The sequence below is a fragment of the Atractosteus spatula genome, chromosome 16, assembly GCF_055471065.1.
Source record: "Atractosteus spatula isolate fAtrSpa1 chromosome 16, fAtrSpa1.hap1, whole genome shotgun sequence".
NCBI classification, from domain to species: Eukaryota; Metazoa; Chordata; class Actinopteri; order Semionotiformes; family Lepisosteidae; genus Atractosteus; species Atractosteus spatula.
This window is the reverse complement of record NC_142721.1, coordinates 19,382,061-19,401,599: the sequence shown is the minus strand read 5'-3', so window position 1 is coordinate 19,401,599 and position 19,539 is coordinate 19,382,061.

The following is a 19,539-nucleotide window of genomic DNA, read 5'->3' as shown; positions in this document are numbered from 1 at the left end:
GTTTTCAAAACGTGTTTTTCAGCCCGAAATAAACGCGTTTTCTCAGCCCTTGGAATCGCAGTGTAACTGCCTGGCTCAGAAGAGCACACTGAATCAGCCCTTAACCCCAGTGTGCAGAAATTGTCACAACGTGTTTTTCAGCAGAAATAAACACGTTTCGGCAACTTTGGTCACCACCATGTAACTTATAGGGCAGGAACAGCACAGTTTTCAAAACGTGTTTTTCAGCCCGAAATAAACGCGTTTTCTCAGCCCTTGGAATCGCAGTGTAACTGCCTGGCTCAGAAGAGCACACTGAGTCAACCCTTAACCCCAGTGTGCAGAAATTGTCACAACGTGTTTTTAAGCAGAAATAAACACGTTTCGGCAACTTTGGTCACCACCATGTACTTATAGGGCAGGAACAGCACAGTTTTCAAAACGTGTTTTTCAGCCCGAAATAAACGCGTTTTCTCAGCCCTTGGAATCGCAGTGTAACTGCCTGGCTCCAAAGAGCACACTGAGTCGGCCCTTAACCCCAGTGATCAGAAATTGTCACAACGTGTTTTTCAGCAGAAATAAACACGTTTTGGCAACTTTGGTCACCACCATGTAACTTATAGGGAAGGAATAGCACAGTTTTCAAAACGTGTTTTTCAGCCCGAAATAAACGCGTTTTCTCAGCCCTTGGAATCGCAGTGTAACTGCCTGGCTCAGAAGAGCACACTGAGTCGGCCCTTAACCCCAGTGTGCAGAAATTGTCACAACGTGTTTTTCAGCAGAAATAAACATGTTTTGGCAACTTTGGTCACCACCATGTAACTTATAGGGCAGGAACAGCACAGTTTTCAAAACGTGTTTTTCAGCCCGAAATAAACGCGTTTTCTCAGCCCTTGGAATCGCAGTGTAACTGCCTGGCTCAGAAGAGCACACTGAGTCAGCCCTTAACCCCAGTGTGCAGAAATTGTCACAACGTGTTTTTAAGCAGAAATAAACACGTTTTGGCAACTTTGGTCACCACCATGTAACTTATAGGGCAGGAACAGCGCAGTTTTCAAAACGTGTTTTTCAGCCCGAAATAAACGCGTTTTCTCAGCCCTTGGAATCGCACTGTAACTGCCTGGCTCAGAAGAGCACACTAAGTCAGCCCTTAACCCCAGTGTGCAGAAATTGTCACAACTTGTTTTTCAGCAGAAATAAACATGTTTTGGCAACTTTGGTCACCACCATGTAACTTATAGGGCAGGAACAGCACAGTTTTCAAAACGTGTTTTTCAGCCCGAAATAAACGCGTTTTCTCAGCCCTTGGAATCGCAGTGTAACTGCCTGGCTCAGAAGAGCACACTGAGTCAGCCCTTAACCCCAGTGTGCAGAAATTGTCACAACGTGTTTTTCAGCAGAAATAAACATGTTTTGGCAACTTTGGTCACCACCATGTAACTTATAGGGCAGGAACAGCACAGTTTTCAAAACGTGTTTTTCAGCCCGAAATAAACGTGTTTTCTCAGCCCTTGGAATCGCAGTGTAACTGCCTGGCTCAGAAGAGCACACTGAGTCAGCCCTTAACCCCAGTGTGCAGAAATTGTCACAACGTGTTTTTCAGCAGAAATAAACACGTTTTGGCAACTTTGGTCACCACCATGTAACTTATAGGGCAGGAACAGCACAGTTTTCAAAACGTGTTTTTCAGCCCGAAATAAACGTGTTTTCTCAGCCCTTGGAATCGCAGTGTAACTGCCTGGCTCAGAAGAGCACACTGAGTCAGCCCTTAACCCCAGTGTGCAGAAATTGTCACAACGTGTTTTTCAGCAGAAATAAACACGTTTTGGCAACTTTGGTCACCACCATGTAACTTATAGGGCTGGAACAACACAGTTTTCGAAACGTGTTTTTCAGCCCGAAATAAACGCGATTTCTCAGCCCTTGGAATCGCAGTGTAACTGCCTGGCTCAGAAGAGCACACTGAATCAGCCCTTAACCCTAGTGTGCAGAAATTGTCACAACGTGTTTTTCAGCAGAAATAAACACGTTTCGGCAACTTTGGTCACCACCATGTAACTTATAGGGCAGGAACAGCACAGTTTTCAAAACGTGTTTTTCAGCCCGAAATAAACGCGTTTTCTCAGCCCTTGGAATCGCAGTGTAACTGCCTGGCTCAGAAGAGCACACTGAGTCAGCCCTTAACCCCAGTGTGCAGAAATTGTCACAACGTGTTTTTAAGCAGAAATAAACACGTTTTGGCAACTTTGGTCACCACCATGTAACTTATAGGGCAGGAACAGCACAGTTTTCAAAACGTGTTTTTCAGCTCGAAATAAACGCCATTTCTCAGCCCTTGGAATCGCAGTGTAACTGCCTGGCTCCAAAGAGCACACTGAGTCAGCCCTTAACCCCAGTGATCAGAAATTGTCACAACGTGTTTTTCAGTAGAAATAAACACGTTTTGGCAACTTTGGTCACCACCATGTAACTTATAGGGAAGGAATAGCACAGTTTTCAAAACGTGTTTTTCAGCCCGAAATAAACGCGTTTTCTCAGCCCTTGGAATCGCACTGTAACTGCCTGGCTCAGAAGAGCACACTAAGTCAGCCCTTAACCCCAGTGTGCAGAAATTGTCACAACTTGTTTTTCAGCAGAAATAAACATGTTTTGGCAACTTTGGTCACCACCATGTAACTTATAGGGCAGGAACAGCACAGTTTTCAAAACGTGTTTTTCAGCCCGAAATAAACGCGTTTTCTCAGCCCTTGGAATCGCAGTGTAACTGCCTGGCTCAGAAGAGCACACTGAGTCAGCCCTTAACCCCAGTGTGCAGAAATTGTCACAACGTGTTTTTCAGCAGAAATAAACATGTTTTGGCAACTTTGGTCACCACCATGTAACTTATAGGGCAGGAACAGCACAGTTTTCAAAACGTGTTTTTCAGCCCGAAATAAACGTGTTTTCTCAGCCCTTGGAATCGCAGTGTAACTGCCTGGCTCAGAAGAGCACACTGAGTCAGCCCTTAACCCCAGTGTGCAGAAATTGTCACAACGTGTTTTTCAGCAGAAATAAACACGTTTTGGCAACTTTGGTCACCACCATGTAACTTATAGGGCAGGAACAGCACAGTTTTCAAAACGTGTTTTTCAGCCCGAAATAAACGTGTTTTCTCAGCCCTTGGAATCGCAGTGTAACTGCCTGGCTCAGAAGAGCACACTGAGTCAGCCCTTAACCCCAGTGTGCAGAAATTGTCACAACGTGTATTTCAGCAGAAATAAACACGTTTTGGCAACTTTGGTCACCACCATGTAACTTATAAGGCTGGAACAACACAGTTTTCAAAACGTGTTTTTCAGCCCGAAATAAACGCGTTTTCTCAGCCCTTGGAATCGCAGTGTAACTGCCTGGCTCAGAAGAGCACACTGAATCAGCCCTTAACCCCAGTGTGCAGAAATTGTCACAACGTGTTTTTCAGCAGAAATAAACACGTTTCGGCAACTTTGGTCACCACCATGTAACTTATAGGGCAGGAACAGCACAGTTTTCAAAACGTGTTTTTCAGCCCGAAATAAACACGTTTTCTCAGCCCTTGGAATCGCAGTGTAACTGCCTGGCTCAGAAGAGCACACTGAGTCAGCCCTTAACCCCAGTGTGCAGAAATTGTCACAACGTGTTTTTCAGTAGAAATAAACATGTTTTGGCAACTTTGGTCACCACCATGTAACTTATAGGGCAGGAACAGCACAGTTTTCAAAACGTGTTTTTCAGCCCGAAATAAACGCGTTTTCTCAGCCCTTGGAATCGCAGTGTAACTGCCTGGCTCAGAAGAGCACACTGAATCAGCCCTTAACCCCAGTGTGCAGAAATTGTCACAACGTGTTTTTCAGCAGAAATAAACACGTTTCGGCAACTTTGGTCACCACCATGTAACTTATAGGGCAGGAACAGCACAGTTTTCAAAACGTGTTTTTCAGCCCGAAATAAACGCGTTTTCTCAGCACTTGGAATCGCAGTGTAACTGCCTGGCTCAGAAGAGCACACTGAGTCAGCCCTTAACCCCAGTGTGCAGAAATTGTCACAACTTGTTTTTCAGCAGAAATAAACATGTTTTGGCAACTTTGGTCACCACCATGTAACTTATAGGGCAGGAACAGCACAGTTTTCAAAACGTGTTTTTCAGCCCGAAATAAACGCGTTTTCTCAGCCCTTGGAATCGCAGTGTAACTGCCTGGCTCAGAAGAGCACACTAAGTCAGCCCTTAACCCCAGTGTGCAGAAATTGTCACAACTTGTTTTTCAGCAGAAATAAACATGTTTTGGCAACTTTGGTCACCACCATGTAACTTATAGGGCAGGAACAGCACAGTTTTCAAAACGTGTTTTTCAGCCCGAAATAAACGCGTTTTCTCAGCCCTTGGAATCGCAGTGTAACTGCCTGGCTCAGAAGAGCACACTGAGTCAGCCCTTAACCCCAGTGTGCAGAAATTGTCACAACGTGTTTTTCAGCAGAAATAAACATGTTTTGGCAACTTTGGTCACCACCATGTAACTTATAGGGCAGGAACAGCACAGTTTTCAAAACGTGTTTTTCAGCCCGAAATAAACGTGTTTTCTCAGCCCTTGGAATCGCAGTGTAACTGCCTGGCTCAGAAGAGCACACTGAGTCAGCCCTTAACCCCAGTGTGCAGAAATTGTCACAACGTGTTTTTCAGCAGAAATAAACACGTTTTGGCAACTTTGGTCACCACCATGTAACTTATAGGGCAGGAACAGCACAGTTTTCAAAACGTGTTTTTCAGCCCGAAATAAACGTGTTTTCTCAGCCCTTGGAATCGCAGTGTAACTGCCTGGCTCAGAAGAGCACACTGAGTCAGCCCTTAACCCCAGTGTGCAGAAATTGTCACAACGTGTTTTTCAGCAGAAATAAACACGTTTTGGCAACTTTGGTCACCACCATGTAACTTATAAGGCTGGAACAACACAGTTTTCAAAACGTGTTTTTCAGCCCGAAATAAACGCGTTTTCTCAGCCCTTGGAATCGCAGTGTAACTGCCTGGCTCAGAAGAGCACACTGAATCAGCCCTTAACCCCAGTGTGCAGAAATTGTCACAACGTGTTTTTCAGCAGAAATAAACACGTTTCGGCAACTTTGGTCACCACCATGTAACTTATAGGGCAGGAACAGCACAGTTTTCAAAACGTGTTTTTCAGCCCGAAATAAACACGTTTTCTCAGCCCTTGGAATCGCAGTGTAACTGCCTGGCTCAGAAGAGCACACTGAGTCAGCCCTTAACCCCAGTGTGCAGAAATTGTCACAACGTGTTTTTCAGTAGAAATAAACATGTTTTGGCAACTTTGGTCACCACCATGTAACTTATAGGGCAGGAACAGCACAGTTTTCAAAACGTGTTTTTCAGCCCGAAATAAACGCGTTTTCTCAGCCCTTGGAATCGCAGTGTAACTGCCTGGCTCAGAAGAGCACACTGAATCAGCCCTTAACCCCAGTGTGCAGAAATTGTCACAACGTGTTTTTCAGCAGAAATAAACACGTTTCGGCAACTTTGGTCACCACCATGTAACTTATAGGGCAGGAACAGCACAGTTTTCAAAACGTGTTTTTCAGCCCGAAATAAACGCGTTTTCTCAGCACTTGGAATCGCAGTGTAACTGCCTGGCTCAGAAGAGCACACTGAGTCAGCCCTTAACCCCAGTGTGCAGAAATTGTCACAACGTGTTTTTCAGCAGAAATAAACATGTTTTGGCAACTTTGGTCACCACCATGTAACTTATAGGGCAGGAACAGCACAGTTTTCAAAACGTGTTTTTCAGCCCGAAATAAACGTGTTTTCTCAGCCCTTGGAATCGCAGTGTAACTGCCTGGCTCAGAAGAGCACACTGAGTCAGCCCTTAACCCCAGTGTGCAGAAATTGTCACAACGTGTTTTTCAGCAGAAATAAACACGTTTTGGCAACTTTGGTCACCACCATGTAACTTATAAGGCTGGAACAACACAGTTTTCAAAACGTGTTTTTCAGCCCGAAATAAACGCGTTTTCTCAGCCCTTGGAATCGCAGTGTAACTGCCTGGCTCAGAAGAGCACACTGAATCAGCCCTTAACCCCAGTGTGCAGAAATTGTCACAACGTGTTTTTCAGCAGAAATAAACACGTTTCGGCAACTTTGGTCACCACCATGTAACTTATAGGGCAGGAACAGCACAGTTTTCAAAACGTGTTTTTCAGCCCGAAATAAACACGTTTTCTCAGCCCTTGGAATCGCAGTGTAACTGCCTGGCTCAGAAGAGCACACTGAGTCAGCCCTTAACCCCAGTGTGCAGAAATTGTCACAACGTGTTTTTCAGTAGAAATAAACATGTTTTGGCAACTTTGGTCACCACCATGTAACTTATAGGGCAGGAACAGCACAGTTTTCAAAACGTGTTTTTCAGCCCGAAATAAACGCGTTTTCTCAACCCTTGGAATCGCAGTGTAACTGCCTGGCTCAGAAGAGCACACTGAATCAGCCCTTAACCCCAGTGTGCAGAAATTGTCACAACGTGTTTTTCAGCAGAAATAAACACGTTTCGGCAACTTTGGTCACCACCATGTAACTTATAGGGCAGGAACAGCACAGTTTTCAAAACGTGTTTTTCAGCCCGAAATAAACGCGTTTTCTCAGCACTTGGAATCGCAGTGTAACTGCCTGGCTCAGAAGAGCACACTGAGTCAGCCCTTAACCCCAGTGTGCAGAAATTGTCACAACTTGTTTTTCAGCAGAAATAAACATGTTTTGGCAACTTTGGTCACCACCATGTAACTTATAGGGCAGGAACAGCACAGTTTTCAAAACGTGTTTTTCAGCCCGAAATAAACGCGTTTTCTCAGCCCTTGGAATCGCAGTGTAACTGCCTGGCTCAGAAGAGCACACTGAGTCAGCCCTTAACCCCAGTGTGCAGAAATTGTCACAACGTGTTTTTCAGCAGAAATAAACATGTTTTGGCAACTTTGGTCACCACCATGTAACTTATAGGGCAGGAACAGCACAGTTTTCAAAACGTGTTTTTCAGCTCGAAATAAACGCCATTTCTCAGCCCTTGGAATCGCAGTGTAACTGCCTGGCTCCAAAGAGCACACTGAGTCGGCCCTTAACCCCAGTGATCAGAAATTGTCACAACGTGTTTTTCAGCAGAAATAAACACGTTTTGGCAACTTTGGTCACCACCATGTAACTTATAGGGAAGGAATAGCACAGTTTTCAAAACGTGTTTTTCAGCCCGAAATAAACGCGTTTTCTCAGCCCTTGGAATCGCAGTGTAACTGCCTGGCTCAGAAGAGCACACTGAGTCGGCCCTTAACCCCAGTGTGCAGAAATTGTCACAACGTGTTTTTCAGCAGAAATAAACATGTTTTGGCAACTTTGGTCACCACCATGTAACTTATAGGGCAGGAACAGCACAGTTTTCAAAACGTGTTTTTCAGCCCGAAATAAACGCGTTTTCTCAGCCCTTGGAATCGCAGTGTAACTGCCTGGCTCAGAAGAGCACACTGAGTCAGCCCTTAACCCCAGTGTGCAGAAATTGTCACAACGTGTTTTTCAGCAGAAATAAACATGTTTTGGCAACTTTGGTCACCACCATGTAACTTATAGGGCAGGAACAGCACAGTTTTCAAAACGTGTTTTTCAGCCCGAAATAAACGTGTTTTCTCAGCCCTTGGAATCGCAGTGTAACTGCCTGGCTCAGAAGAGCACACTGAGTCAGCCCTTAACCCCAGTGTGCAGAAATTGTCACAACGTGTTTTTCAGCAGAAATAAACACGTTTTGGCAACTTTGGTCACCACCATGTAACTTATAGGGCAGGAACAGCACAGTTTTCAAAACGTGTTTTTCAGCCCGAAATAAACGTGTTTTCTCAGCCCTTGGAATCGCAGTGTAACTGCCTGGCTCAGAAGAGCACACTGAGTCAGCCCTTAACCCCAGTGTGCAGAAATTGTCACAACGTGTTTTTCAGCAGAAATAAACACGTTTTGGCAACTTTGGTCACCACCATGTAACTTATAGGGCTGGAACAACACAGTTTTCGAAACGTGTTTTTCAGCCCGAAATAAACGCGATTTCTCAGCCCTTGGAATCGCAGTGTAACTGCCTGGCTCAGAAGAGCACACTGAATCAGCCCTTAACCCCAGTGTGCAGAAATTGTCACAACGTGTTTTTCAGCAGAAATAAACACGTTTCGGCAACTTTGGTCACCACCATGTAACTTATAGGGCAGGAACAGCACAGTTTTCAAAACGTGTTTTTCAGCCCGAAATAAACGCGTTTTCTCAGCCCTTGGAATCGCAGTGTAACTGCCTGGCTCAGAAGAGCACACTGAGTCAGCCCTTAACCCCAGTGTGCAGAAATTGTCACAACGTGTTTTTAAGCAGAAATAAACACGTTTTGGCAACTTTGGTCACCACCATGTAACTTATAGGGCAGGAACAGCACAGTTTTCAAAACGTGTTTTTCAGCTCGAAATAAACGCCATTTCTCAGCCCTTGGAATCGCAGTGTAACTGCCTGGCTCCAAAGAGCACACTGAGTCAGCCCTTAACCCCAGTGATCAGAAATTGTCACAACGTGTTTTTCAGTAGAAATAAACACGTTTTGGCAACTTTGGTCACCACCATGTAACTTATAGGGAAGGAATAGCACAGTTTTCAAAACGTGTTTTTCAGCCCGAAATAAACGCGTTTTCTCAGCCCTTGGAATCGCACTGTAACTGCCTGGCTCAGAAGAGCACACTAAGTCAGCCCTTAACCCCAGTGTGCAGAAATTGTCACAACTTGTTTTTCAGCAGAAATAAACATGTTTTGGCAACTTTGGTCACCACCATGTAACTTATAGGGCAGGAACAGCACAGTTTTCAAAACGTGTTTTTCAGCCCGAAATAAACGCGTTTTCTCAGCCCTTGGAATCGCAGTGTAACTGCCTGGCTCAGAAGAGCACACTGAGTCAGCCCTTAACCCCAGTGTGCAGAAATTGTCACAACGTGTTTTTCAGCAGAAATAAACATGTTTTGGCAACTTTGGTCACCACCATGTAACTTATAGGGCAGGAACAGCACAGTTTTCAAAACGTGTTTTTCAGCCCGAAATAAACGTGTTTTCTCAGCCCTTGGAATCGCAGTGTAACTGCCTGGCTCAGAAGAGCACACTGAGTCAGCCCTTAACCCCAGTGTGCAGAAATTGTCACAACGTGTTTTTCAGCAGAAATAAACACGTTTTGGCAACTTTGGTCACCACCATGTAACTTATAGGGCAGGAACAGCACAGTTTTCAAAACGTGTTTTTCAGCCCGAAATAAACGTGTTTTCTCAGCCCTTGGAATCGCAGTGTAACTGCCTGGCTCAGAAGAGCACACTGAGTCAGCCCTTAACCCCAGTGTGCAGAAATTGTCACAACGTGTTTTTCAGCAGAAATAAACACGTTTTGGCAACTTTGGTCACCACCATGTAACTTATAAGGCTGGAACAACACAGTTTTCAAAACGTGTTTTTCAGCCCGAAATAAACGCGTTTTCTCAGCCCTTGGAATCGCAGTGTAACTGCCTGGCTCAGAAGAGCACACTGAATCAGCCCTTAACCCCAGTGTGCAGAAATTGTCACAACGTGTTTTTCAGCAGAAATAAACACGTTTCGGCAACTTTGGTCACCACCATGTAACTTATAGGGCAGGAACAGCACAGTTTTCAAAACGTGTTTTTCAGCCCGAAATAAACACGTTTTCTCAGCCCTTGGAATCGCAGTGTAACTGCCTGGCTCAGAAGAGCACACTGAGTCAGCCCTTAACCCCAGTGTGCAGAAATTGTCACAACGTGTTTTTCAGTAGAAATAAACATGTTTTGGCAACTTTGGTCACCACCATGTAACTTATAGGGCAGGAACAGCACAGTTTTCAAAACGTGTTTTTCAGCCCGAAATAAACGCGTTTTCTCAGCCCTTGGAATCGCAGTGTAACTGCCTGGCTCAGAAGAGCACACTGAATCAGCCCTTAACCCCAGTGTGCAGAAATTGTCACAACGTGTTTTTCAGCAGAAATAAACACGTTTCGGCAACTTTGGTCACCACCATGTAACTTATAGGGCAGGAACAGCACAGTTTTCAAAACGTGTTTTTCAGCCCGAAATAAACGCGTTTTCTCAGCACTTGGAATCGCAGTGTAACTGCCTGGCTCAGAAGAGCACACTGAGTCAGCCCTTAACCCCAGTGTGCAGAAATTGTCACAACGTGTTTTTCAGCAGAAATAAACATGTTTTGGCAACTTTGGTCACCACCATGTAACTTATAGGGCAGGAACAGCACAGTTTTCAAAACGTGTTTTTCAGCCCGAAATAAACGTGTTTTCTCAGCCCTTGGAATCGCAGTGTAACTGCCTGGCTCAGAAGAGCACACTGAGTCAGCCCTTAACCCCAGTGTGCAGAAATTGTCACAACGTGTTTTTCAGCAGAAATAAACACGTTTTGGCAACTTTGGTCACCACCATGTAACTTATAAGGCTGGAACAACACAGTTTTCAAAACGTGTTTTTCAGCCCGAAATAAACGCGTTTTCTCAGCCCTTGGAATCGCAGTGTAACTGCCTGGCTCAGAAGAGCACACTGAATCAGCCCTTAACCCCAGTGTGCAGAAATTGTCACAACGTGTTTTTCAGCAGAAATAAACACGTTTCGGCAACTTTGGTCACCACCATGTAACTTATAGGGCAGGAACAGCACAGTTTTCAAAACGTGTTTTTCAGCCCGAAATAAACACGTTTTCTCAGCCCTTGGAATCGCAGTGTAACTGCCTGGCTCAGAAGAGCACACTGAGTCAGCCCTTAACCCCAGTGTGCAGAAATTGTCACAACGTGTTTTTCAGTAGAAATAAACATGTTTTGGCAACTTTGGTCACCACCATGTAACTTATAGGGCAGGAACAGCACAGTTTTCAAAACGTGTTTTTCAGCCCGAAATAAACGCGTTTTCTCAACCCTTGGAATCGCAGTGTAACTGCCTGGCTCAGAAGAGCACACTGAATCAGCCCTTAACCCCAGTGTGCAGAAATTGTCACAACGTGTTTTTCAGCAGAAATAAACACGTTTCGGCAACTTTGGTCACCACCATGTAACTTATAGGGCAGGAACAGCACAGTTTTCAAAACGTGTTTTTCAGCCCGAAATAAACGCGTTTTCTCAGCACTTGGAATCGCAGTGTAACTGCCTGGCTCAGAAGAGCACACTGAGTCAGCCCTTAACCCCAGTGTGCAGAAATTGTCACAACTTGTTTTTCAGCAGAAATAAACATGTTTTGGCAACTTTGGTCACCACCATGTAACTTATAGGGCAGGAACAGCACAGTTTTCAAAACGTGTTTTTCAGCCCGAAATAAACGCGTTTTCTCAGCCCTTGGAATCGCAGTGTAACTGCCTGGCTCAGAAGAGCACACTGAGTCAGCCCTTAACCCCAGTGTGCAGAAATTGTCACAACGTGTTTTTCAGCAGAAATAAACATGTTTTGGCAACTTTGGTCACCACCATGTAACTTATAGGGCAGGAACAGCACAGTTTTCAAAACGTGTTTTTCAGCTCGAAATAAACGCCATTTCTCAGCCCTTGGAATCGCAGTGTAACTGCCTGGCTCCAAAGAGCACACTGAGTCGGCCCTTAACCCCAGTGATCAGAAATTGTCACAACGTGTTTTTCAGCAGAAATAAACACGTTTTGGCAACTTTGGTCACCACCATGTAACTTATAGGGAAGGAATAGCACAGTTTTCAAAACGTGTTTTTCAGCCCGAAATAAACGCGTTTTCTCAGCCCTTGGAATCGCAGTGTAACTGCCTGGCTCAGAAGAGCACACTGAGTCGGCCCTTAACCCCAGTGTGCAGAAATTGTCACAACGTGTTTTTCAGCAGAAATAAACATGTTTTGGCAACTTTGGTCACCACCATGTAACTTATAGGGCAGGAACAGCACAGTTTTCAAAACGTGTTTTTCAGCCCGAAATAAACGCGTTTTCTCAGCCCTTGGAATCGCAGTGTAACTGCCTGGCTCAGAAGAGCACACTGAGTCAGCCCTTAACCCCAGTGTGCAGAAATTGTCACAACGTGTTTTTAAGCAGAAATAAACACGTTTTGGCAACTTTGGTCACCACCATGTAACTTATAGGGCAGGAACAGCGCAGTTTTCAAAACGTGTTTTTCAGCCCGAAATAAACGCGTTTTCTCAGCCCTTGGAATCGCACTGTAACTGCCTGGCTCAGAAGAGCACACTAAGTCAGCCCTTAACCCCAGTGTGCAGAAATTGTCACAACTTGTTTTTCAGCAGAAATAAACATGTTTTGGCAACTTTGGTCACCACCATGTAACTTATAGGGCAGGAACAGCACAGTTTTCAAAACGTGTTTTTCAGCCCGAAATAAACGCGTTTTCTCAGCCCTTGGAATCGCAGTGTAACTGCCTGGCTCAGAAGAGCACACTGAGTCAGCCCTTAACCCCAGTGTGCAGAAATTGTCACAACGTGTTTTTCAGCAGAAATAAACATGTTTTGGCAACTTTGGTCACCACCATGTAACTTATAGGGCAGGAACAGCACAGTTTTCAAAACGTGTTTTTCAGCCCGAAATAAACGTGTTTTCTCAGCCCTTGGAATCGCAGTGTAACTGCCTGGCTCAGAAGAGCACACTGAGTCAGCCCTTAACCCCAGTGTGCAGAAATTGTCACAACGTGTTTTTCAGCAGAAATAAACACGTTTTGGCAACTTTGGTCACCACCATGTAACTTATAGGGCAGGAACAGCACAGTTTTCAAAACGTGTTTTTCAGCCCGAAATAAACGTGTTTTCTCAGCCCTTGGAATCGCAGTGTAACTGCCTGGCTCAGAAGAGCACACTGAGTCAGCCCTTAACCCCAGTGTGCAGAAATTGTCACAACGTGTTTTTCAGCAGAAATAAACACGTTTTGGCAACTTTGGTCACCACCATGTAACTTATAGGGCTGGAACAACACAGTTTTCGAAACGTGTTTTTCAGCCCGAAATAAACGCGATTTCTCAGCCCTTGGAATCGCAGTGTAACTGCCTGGCTCAGAAGAGCACACTGAATCAGCCCTTAACCCCAGTGTGCAGAAATTGTCACAACGTGTTTTTCAGCAGAAATAAACACGTTTCGGCAACTTTGGTCACCACCATGTAACTTATAGGGCAGGAACAGCACAGTTTTCAAAACGTGTTTTTCAGCCCGAAATAAACGCGTTTTCTCAGCCCTTGGAATCGCAGTGTAACTGCCTGGCTCAGAAGAGCACACTGAGTCAGCCCTTAACCCCAGTGTGCAGAAATTGTCACAACGTGTTTTTAAGCAGAAATAAACACGTTTTGGCAACTTTGGTCACCACCATGTAACTTATAGGGCAGGAACAGCACAGTTTTCAAAACGTGTTTTTCAGCTCGAAATAAACGCCATTTCTCAGCCCTTGGAATCGCAGTGTAACTGCCTGGCTCCAAAGAGCACACTGAGTCAGCCCTTAACCCCAGTGATCAGAAATTGTCACAACGTGTTTTTCAGTAGAAATAAACACGTTTTGGCAACTTTGGTCACCACCATGTAACTTATAGGGAAGGAATAGCACAGTTTTCAAAACGTGTTTTTCAGCCCGAAATAAACGCGTTTTCTCAGCCCTTGGAATCGCACTGTAACTGCCTGGCTCAGAAGAGCACACTGAGTCAGCCCTTAACCCCAGTGTGCAGAAATTGTCACAACGTGTTTTTCAGCAGAAATAAACATGTTTTGGCAACTTTGGTCACCACCATGTAACTTATAGGGCAGGAACAGCACAGTTTTCAAAACGTGTTTTTCAGCCCGAAATAAACGTGTTTTCTCAGCCCTTGGAATCGCAGTGTAACTGCCTGGCTCAGAAGAGCACACTGAGTCAGCCCTTAACCCCAGTGTGCAGAAATTGTCACAACGTGTTTTTCAGCAGAAATAAACACGTTTTGGCAACTTTGGTCACCACCATGTAACTTATAGGGCAGGAACAGCACAGTTTTCAAAACGTGTTTTTCAGCCCGAAATAAACGTGTTTTCTCAGCCCTTGGAATCGCAGTGTAACTGCCTGGCTCAGAAGAGCACACTGAGTCAGCCCTTAACCCCAGTGTGCAGAAATTGTCACAACGTGTTTTTCAGCAGAAATAAACACGTTTTGGCAACTTTGGTCACCACCATGTAACTTATAAGGCTGGAACAACACAGTTTTCAAAACGTGTTTTTCAGCCCGAAATAAACGCGTTTTCTCAGCCCTTGGAATCGCAGTGTAACTGCCTGGCTCAGAAGAGCACACTGAATCAGCCCTTAACCCCAGTGTGCAGAAATTGTCACAACGTGTTTTTCAGCAGAAATAAACACGTTTCGGCAACTTTGGTCACCACCATGTAACTTATAGGGCAGGAACAGCACAGTTTTCAAAACGTGTTTTTCAGCCCGAAATAAACGCGTTTTCTCAGCCCTTGGAATCGCAGTGTAACTGCCTGGCTCAGAAGAGCACACTGAGTCAACCCTTAACCCCAGTGTGCAGAAATTGTCACAACGTGTTTTTAAGCAGAAATAAACACGTTTCGGCAACTTTGGTCACCACCATGTACTTATAGGGCAGGAACAGCACAGTTTTCAAAACGTGTTTTTCAGCCCGAAATAAACGCGTTTTCTCAGCCCTTGGAATCGCAGTGTAACTGCCTGGCTCCAAAGAGCACACTGAGTCGGCCCTTAACCCCAGTGATCAGAAATTGTCACAACGTGTTTTTCAGCAGAAATAAACACGTTTTGGCAACTTTGGTCACCACCATGTAACTTATAGGGAAGGAATAGCACAGTTTTCAAAACGTGTTTTTCAGCCCGAAATAAACGCGTTTTCTCAGCCCTTGGAATCGCAGTGTAACTGCCTGGCTCAGAAGAGCACACTGAGTCGGCCCTTAACCCCAGTGTGCAGAAATTGTCACAACGTGTTTTTCAGCAGAAATAAACATGTTTTGGCAACTTTGGTCACCACCATGTAACTTATAGGGCAGGAACAGCACAGTTTTCAAAACGTGTTTTTCAGCCCGAAATAAACGCGTTTTCTCAGCCCTTGGAATCGCAGTGTAACTGCCTGGCTCAGAAGAGCACACTGAGTCAGCCCTTAACCCCAGTGTGCAGAAATTGTCACAACGTGTTTTTAAGCAGAAATAAACACGTTTTGGCAACTTTGGTCACCACCATGTAACTTATAGGGCAGGAACAGCGCAGTTTTCAAAACGTGTTTTTCAGCCCGAAATAAACGCGTTTTCTCAGCCCTTGGAATCGCACTGTAACTGCCTGGCTCAGAAGAGCACACTAAGTCAGCCCTTAACCCCAGTGTGCAGAAATTGTCACAACTTGTTTTTCAGCAGAAATAAACATGTTTTGGCAACTTTGGTCACCACCATGTAACTTATAGGGCAGGAACAGCACAGTTTTCAAAACGTGTTTTTCAGCCCGAAATAAACGCGTTTTCTCAGCCCTTGGAATCGCAGTGTAACTGCCTGGCTCAGAAGAGCACACTGAGTCAGCCCTTAACCCCAGTGTGCAGAAATTGTCACAACGTGTTTTTCAGCAGAAATAAACATGTTTTGGCAACTTTGGTCACCACCATGTAACTTATAGGGCAGGAACAGCACAGTTTTCAAAACGTGTTTTTCAGCCCGAAATAAACGTGTTTTCTCAGCCCTTGGAATCGCAGTGTAACTGCCTGGCTCAGAAGAGCACACTGAGTCAGCCCTTAACCCCAGTGTGCAGAAATTGTCACAACGTGTTTTTCAGCAGAAATAAACACGTTTTGGCAACTTTGGTCACCACCATGTAACTTATAGGGCAGGAACAGCACAGTTTTCAAAACGTGTTTTTCAGCCCGAAATAAACGTGTTTTCTCAGCCCTTGGAATCGCAGTGTAACTGCCTGGCTCAGAAGAGCACACTGAGTCAGCCCTTAACCCCAGTGTGCAGAAATTGTCACAACGTGTTTTTCAGCAGAAATAAACACGTTTTGGCAACTTTGGTCACCACCATGTAACTTATAGGGCTGGAACAACACAGTTTTCGAAACGTGTTTTTCAGCCCGAAATAAACGCGATTTCTCAGCCCTTGGAATCGCAGTGTAACTGCCTGGCTCAGAAGAGCACACTGAATCAGCCCTTAACCCTAGTGTGCAGAAATTGTCACAACGTGTTTTTCAGCAGAAATAAACACGTTTCGGCAACTTTGGTCACCACCATGTAACTTATAGGGCAGGAACAGCACAGTTTTCAAAACGTGTTTTTCAGCCCGAAATAAACGCGTTTTCTCAGCCCTTGGAATCGCAGTGTAACTGCCTGGCTCAGAAGAGCACACTGAGTCAGCCCTTAACCCCAGTGTGCAGAAATTGTCACAACGTGTTTTTAAGCAGAAATAAACACGTTTTGGCAACTTTGGTCACCACCATGTAACTTATAGGGCAGGAACAGCACAGTTTTCAAAACGTGTTTTTCAGCTCGAAATAAACGCCATTTCTCAGCCCTTGGAATCGCAGTGTAACTGCCTGGCTCCAAAGAGCACACTGAGTCAGCCCTTAACCCCAGTGATCAGAAATTGTCACAACGTGTTTTTCAGTAGAAATAAACACGTTTTGGCAACTTTGGTCACCACCATGTAACTTATAGGGAAGGAATAGCACAGTTTTCAAAACGTGTTTTTCAGCCCGAAATAAACGCGTTTTCTCAGCCCTTGGAATCGCACTGTAACTGCCTGGCTCAGAAGAGCACACTAAGTCAGCCCTTAACCCCAGTGTGCAGAAATTGTCACAACTTGTTTTTCAGCAGAAATAAACATGTTTTGGCAACTTTGGTCACCACCATGTAACTTATAGGGCAGGAACAGCACAGTTTTCAAAACGTGTTTTTCAGCCCGAAATAAACGCGTTTTCTCAGCCCTTGGAATCGCAGTGTAACTGCCTGGCTCAGAAGAGCACACTGAGTCAGCCCTTAACCCCAGTGTGCAGAAATTGTCACAACGTGTTTTTCAGCAGAAATAAACATGTTTTGGCAACTTTGGTCACCACCATGTAACTTATAGGGCAGGAACAGCACAGTTTTCAAAACGTGTTTTTCAGCCCGAAATAAACGTGTTTTCTCAGCCCTTGGAATCGCAGTGTAACTGCCTGGCTCAGAAGAGCACACTGAGTCAGCCCTTAACCCCAGTGTGCAGAAATTGTCACAACGTGTTTTTCAGCAGAAATAAACACGTTTTGGCAACTTTGGTCACCACCATGTAACTTATAGGGCAGGAACAGCACAGTTTTCAAAACGTGTTTTTCAGCCCGAAATAAACGTGTTTTCTCAGCCCTTGGAATCGCAGTGTAACTGCCTGGCTCAGAAGAGCACACTGAGTCAGCCCTTAACCCCAGTGTGCAGAAATTGTCACAACGTGTATTTCAGCAGAAATAAACACGTTTTGGCAACTTTGGTCACCACCATGTAACTTATAAGGCTGGAACAACACAGTTTTCAAAACGTGTTTTTCAGCCCGAAATAAACGCGTTTTCTCAGCCCTTGGAATCGCAGTGTAACTGCCTGGCTCAGAAGAGCACACTGAATCAGCCCTTAACCCCAGTGTGCAGAAATTGTCACAACGTGTTTTTCAGCAGAAATAAACACGTTTCGGCAACTTTGGTCACCACCATGTAACTTATAGGGCAGGAACAGCACAGTTTTCAAAACGTGTTTTTCAGCCCGAAATAAACACGTTTTCTCAGCCCTTGGAATCGCAGTGTAACTGCCTGGCTCAGAAGAGCACACTGAGTCAGCCCTTAACCCCAGTGTGCAGAAATTGTCACAACGTGTTTTTCAGTAGAAATAAACATGTTTTGGCAACTTTGGTCACCACCATGTAACTTATAGGGCAGGAACAGCACAGTTTTCAAAACGTGTTTTTCAGCCCGAAATAAACGCGTTTTCTCAGCCCTTGGAATCGCAGTGTAACTGCCTGGCTCAGAAGAGCACACTGAATCAGCCCTTAACCCCAGTGTGCAGAAATTGTCACAACGTGTTTTTCAGCAGAAATAAACACGTTTCGGCAACTTTGGTCACCACCATGTAACTTATAGGGCAGGAACAGCACAGTTTTCAAAACGTGTTTTTCAGCCCGAAATAAACGCGTTTTCTCAGCACTTGGAATCGCAGTGTAACTGCCTGGCTCAGAAGAGCACACTGAGTCAGCCCTTAACCCCAGTGTGCAGAAATTGTCACAACTTGTTTTTCAGCAGAAATAAACATGTTTTGGCAACTTTGGTCACCACCATGTAACTTATAGGGCAGGAACAGCACAGTTTTCAAAACGTGTTTTTCAGCCCGAAATAAACGCGTTTTCTCAGCCCTTGGAATCGCAGTGTAACTGCCTGGCTCAGAAGAGCACACTAAGTCAGCCCTTAACCCCAGTGTGCAGAAATTGTCACAACTTGTTTTTCAGCAGAAATAAACATGTTTTGGCAACTTTGGTCACCACCATGTAACTTATAGGGCAGGAACAGCACAGTTTTCAAAACGTGTTTTTCAGCCCGAAATAAACGCGTTTTCTCAGCCCTTGGAATCGCAGTGTAACTGCCTGGCTCAGAAGAGCACACTGAGTCAGCCCTTAACCCCAGTGTGCAGAAATTGTCACAACGTGTTTTTCAGCAGAAATAAACATGTTTTGGCAACTTTGGTCACCACCATGTAACTTATAGGGCAGGAACAGCACAGTTTTCAAAACGTGTTTTTCAGCCCGAAATAAACGTGTTTTCTCAGCCCTTGGAATCGCAGTGTAACTGCCTGGCTCAGAAGAGCACACTGAGTCAGCCCTTAACCCCAGTGTGCAGAAATTGTCACAACGTGTTTTTCAGCAGAAATAAACACGTTTTGGCAACTTTGGTCACCACCATGTAACTTATAGGGCAGGAACAGCACAGTTTTCAAAACGTGTTTTTCAGCCCGAAATAAACGTGTTTTCTCAGCCCTTGGAATCGCAGTGTAACTGCCTGGCTCAGAAGAGCACACTGAGTCAGCCCTTAACCCCAGTGTGCAGAAATTGTCACAACGTGTTTTTCAGGAGAAATAAACACGTTTTGGCAACTTTGGTCACCACCATGTAACTTATAAGGCTGGAACAACACAGTTTTCAAAACGTGTTTTTCAGCCCGAAATAAACGCGTTTTCTCAGCCCTTGGAATCGCAGTGTAACTGCCTGGCTCAGAAGAGCACACTGAATCAGCCCTTAACCCCAGTGTGCAGAAATTGTCACAACGTGTTTTTCAGCAGAAATAAACACGTTTCGGCAACTTTGGTCACCACCATGTAACTTATAGGGCAGGAACAGCACAGTTTTCAAAACGTGTTTTTCAGCCCGAAATAAACACGTTTTCTCAGCCCTTGGAATCGCAGTGTAACTGCCTGGCTCAGAAGAGCACACTGAGTCAGCCCTTAACCCCAGTGTGCAGAAATTGTCACAACGTGTTTTTCAGTAGAAATAAACATGTTTTGGCAACTTTGGTCACCAC